Raw genomic sequence first — 4,940 nt, 5'->3', positions numbered from 1 at the left:
AGGCACCGCGGAGCGTTAAGAAAAGTGGGGGTCTAAAAAAGTAGGGGGGGGCTAAAACCGTATAAAAAGAGGCTTTTCTGGTAGTTTAGATGGGTCTGCAGATCTTATTTTGCTCAGTAAACAGGTTCACAGTAGGTTCTAAGCCGCAGCCCCCTTTGGTTATTTTTTTACGGCTGGGGGTCACGGCCCACGAATGCCCCTTGTCCAAAGTTGATGCCACCATCCAATCACAGTTTTTCGCCTATAGAGTTCTAAAGTTCGACGTCACAAAAAGATTATTTCTAGATTTGTTATATTTTGACCACATAAAATAAAAGAACATAATGGAAAACTTCTAAATATGCAAAATCAGCTTAATATGTCAAAATCAGTTGCGGTATGGCAATTGTAAGATTTGAAGTCTGCTAAGAGATTGCTGCTGTTATTTTGGCTCTTTTTACAGACCAGAAGTTATGAATCAACATATACCAAATTACAAAGGTTATTAAGAACAACTAAAACTACTGAACTACACTCTCTCTACTAAACTCTCTCAATTAATTTTTTCATAAATTCAGCAAAAAGCACATTTTAAACTGATGTCTATCTCTTGAAAAACAAATCCATACCTAAGGCGTGCTTTAGGGCGCTTACTTTTCAAACAAATCTATGCTAAATTGTAGTAAGCCTCTACAGCTGAAACAAAAGTTCAAATTGGTGATAACTAAATTTGGCAATAAAGGGGGTCAGGGGTGTAGTGCTATCAAAAAAACAAGGGGGCGCTTGCGCAAAACACTGCGAAAAACAATAACAAAAGTAGAAATTTGCATTTTTCGGCATTAACAAGGGGGGGCTCAGCCCCCCCTGAGCCCTCCTAGTACTACACCTCCTAGCACTACACCTCTGAAGTTGCATATCATATAATTGTGGTAGTTGAAATAGTGTTATAAGTTTATTCAAGATTTCGGTCTTATAAACCTGACAAATCTAGATACTTTATCCAAATATATTTAATAAACAACAGAGTTCAGGTCTATACTGGCAAGTCTATACATTGAGCAAAACAATTATTCTGCAGCTGATAAAGAGAGTTTCATTCGCGTTATCAATGAAAACAACTTCATTAGCCAAACCATTAGACGAGTAAACAGTTCAGGTAGAAAAATACACTTTCATACAAGCCGTTCAGCGTTCAACTCATTGGTATTCAACATAGCAATCATTCACACAACACCAGTCGCTCGTTAATCTCTTACAAATAGAAATTCCGCTAAAAATGGTTAATTCTCCCACTCCAAAATTTCAATCACACAATAGTTAATTCAATTATGCTTACATCATTCTTGTCTAGGTCTAAGAAAATCTTACTTATCTAGGCTACCATGATACACCGTGCCTCATACGTAGGCTGAAATCAGATTGCCTTAGAAAGCTAGTCCTTGTTGTTTATCATGTAGTTTAATGGTTTAATTGAGGCAAGTTTTGCTGTCAAACAGGGCCGCGGAGAGGATTGATGGGCCCCGGGTCAAGACGAAAGACAATGCATGTAAAGCATGCCTTAGGCAGATGTTTCTAGGGGGTATGGGAATGCTCCCCAGGAATTTTTAAAATGATGGTTGCTGAATTGCCCTGGTGGCTATTTTGTTTGCTAAAATTGCTATGGTGGCTAAACTGTTCTGGTGGCAGTGGCGTAGATAGAGGGGGGCCAGAGGCGGCAAACCCTTCCCCTCTGTAGAGCTAAACTGCTATATTGTCGGAAAACTTCTGGTCTTGTTGGAAATTTAACACGGTTGTCTATCTTTACCTAATTGTTTTGTTTTTATATGAAATAATTTAAAGTTAAATAAGCATAAGAATATATTAATATATCAACGGCTAACGGCGACAATGTAACGGCAAACACAATTCTGCAAGCTAGCGACAAGACACACTGAGTTCGCAGCGCAATGATGCAATTGTCATGTGATGTCCTGCAATGAATGGGAACCCTGTGTTCTAACATAGCCCCCTCCTTCCAAAAGAAGCCTCTTGGCTTGGTCTTCTTGTAGCGTCTCTTTTTCGAATTTATACAAGATGCCTTGAAACTCTTTTGCTTTTGGTGATAAGGATGATGATTATGATCTGCACAGATGTGATGGGGCCAACAGTAGATCGGTGATTGACGTCATTTCTTTGAATATCGTTGTTAGGGGCGTTGTGAAAATGTCTGCCTCGTCCAGCTTTGTTGTTCGGCCCTTTCGCTCTTTCATCAAGTCAGCAAGCTCCTTTGTTAGGTCTTCTAACTAGCGGAACAACTTGCACAGAGCAACGAAGGGTTCAGAGGTGGTTTGTGTTGTCGTTCTCGTCTGAATTTCGGCTTCAAAAACTGGGCTCATTGCGTCCACGGCCACAGGAGGTTTTTCTTGCAATGGTTGCTTCAACGGGCGTCTTCTGCAATATTTTACCACGTGTCCCACTTTTTTACAAAATTTACAAATCGGCTGGTCGTCTGTGGTTAGCAGGTATCGTCAAGTGCTCATCTTCTTTTGCTTCGGTACGGCTGTCCTCACACGGGGCACCAAACCTCTTGAAAGGGGGCTTTACCTACGTGAGTTCGTTGTAGGCAGAAATGCTCAAAAGTACGGCAACGGCGGATAAAATCAAAATTCTTCCTTTTATGGCAATGATACGACCAACGGCTAACAACAAGTTCGACAAATAACGACACGGCTAACAACAGGCACGACAAAACTAGCGACAGAGCTCCAAGCAGTACGGCAAGACTTTCGACAAGACTACTCCTAACTTATGAGACAACCCTTTATATAACCTAAGCAAACCTTAAATTAATAATTACATAATGCAAAAAACATATTTACAGACGCTGATGCAATCACAGCGCAACGATGCAATTGGCACGTGGTACTGTCCGTAAGGGAACCCTGTGTCGTTACACAAAGTTCTTCATCACTTTCACGGTCAGAGTCGATCAAATTTTGTGGATCATTGTCATCTTCCACGTCAGAATCCGTGATGTTCGCAAATTGACGCCCTTTGGTGCGTACAAAGGCGTTAAATAGAAAGGGGGTGCTACAAAGGAAGTGGGCGTTAAATAGATCAAATACGGTAACTGAATTTCCACACAGTACCTTAAAGGCAGTCTGTCCCCTATTGTGCTCAACTTTATTTTCAAGGCAGTGAAATTCACGCACCGTTGAGCTTGATCGAGAATTAAACGATTTAAACCAATCAGAGACAACTTTGATTCCAGAGCTTTGGAATCAAATGGCCGTTGTAGTGAAGCTGTGGCTAGAAAAAATTTGTTTCCTGTTTGGTTTGTGCGACAGATATGGTAACAGCAAAAAGGAAATGCTTCCATCATCATCATTCATCTCCACTAATTAAATCTTCTTGCCATTCCCGATAGCTTTTTGCTCGCAGTTTCAAATGTCGTCCACTACCGCAGCTAGGCCAGCCAAAGCAAGCATCGTAACCCGTTATCCGTTAAGGCGGGAGGACCTATTGTTCATATTAGCCAATCATTGAGGGGACAGACTGCCTTTAAGTACCTTAAGATTAGTGTTGAATGCCAATGATATGATTGAGACTTCTGCAAACCAATCACATAGCAAACTTGAAGTTGCAGGCCAATAAGATATAGCCAGCCATTATTTTCATTCTTTAGGGAATGCAGGCCGAGATGGCCCCTAGCCACTTTACACGAAGGGCATTTCACTACCTGAAATAGCGTACGAGATTTTTGGCATTTCTAGAATCCTCATCGGGAGTTTGTTAAGCCAAGCGAAGACCTTTTTTAGGTCTTTTTGTTGTTCATGGTAAAAAACCTTCGGTAGGCTTGTATAGGCTTCCGTTCTCCAACTTCTGTTCACATTTAACTTCGAAAAACCAAGCTAAATTCAAATAATACTAATGGTTGGTCATTGAAAATGAAAAACTCAATGCTCCTCTTATCACTTGGGACCAAGAGATTGGCAAAGCCGTTATCGCTTCACTTTTGATTCAAATTTTTATTTGTTTTCTTCTGCTTCTCCATCAGGGTCTCTCAATAAAATTTTGCTGTCAATCTTTGCCAATGTCTCATATGTTATATGTAAGCAGGTATTCGTTAGTGTCAATGTAATCTCTCGCAGTAATTTCTGACGCAATCAAACTTTCATCTGGTGCTTTGAGTCTACAAGCCAGTGCTAGAAATGTATCATCAGCATGTTTTGCCGATTGCAAAAATGGTTTTCCCCAAGAAAAAGTGGTAAATGAACACGGGAAATAAATAAATAAAAATAACAGATAAAAAAATTAGGAAAAGTTTGTTAAATTGAGGGTAATTATGATAGCAGGACCTATAATTTGGTTCGTAATAACGAGAGCTCGTTAAATCCGGGGTTCATTATACCGAGATAATTTGTAAGGAGTTTGTTAGGCAGAATCCAAGGGACCAGAAATTTAGTTCGTTATACCGGGAAGTTCGTTATATCCGGGGTTCGTTTTATCGGGATTCCACTGTACTTCAAAAAAGTAAAGTCGATTAAGTTTATAGGAAATTGGTTATGTATAACAAATAAAATATTTGAATTTTTCTAACGGATTGCAATGCTTTGAAAAGAGACGAAATTACAAATGAAGGATTGGCCTAATCCCAGACAGATTGTAGAGACAAAATGCAATTTTTGCAGTTTTCTACTTTACGTTGCCACTCTAAGTTCGAATATTGGGCTATCAATTTTGCTTCAAAATCATGCAATCAACAATGAATCGGGGAGGGGAAAAGCTATTTTTCTAAGGTGACGAAAACATCAATTTAATTGTAGCCTCTACTCATGGCCATCTCCCAACCAATTTGTAACACCTTTACCTGATTTTGCATGTTCAGAGAGAGGTATTTCACGGTGCTCTTTCATCTTATTGTGTCCAAATTCAAAAATTTTCAGAATAGACTTTTGTAACGTCGTCATTTCATAATTTTA

Source organism: Rhopilema esculentum, chromosome 4 (genome assembly GCF_057945365.1).
Source record: "Rhopilema esculentum isolate cy_ngs chromosome 4, ASM5794536v1, whole genome shotgun sequence".
NCBI classification, from domain to species: domain Eukaryota; kingdom Metazoa; phylum Cnidaria; class Scyphozoa; order Rhizostomeae; family Rhizostomatidae; genus Rhopilema; species Rhopilema esculentum.
The sequence above is the reverse complement of the archived record's forward strand: the minus strand, read 5'-3'. Positions refer to the sequence as shown.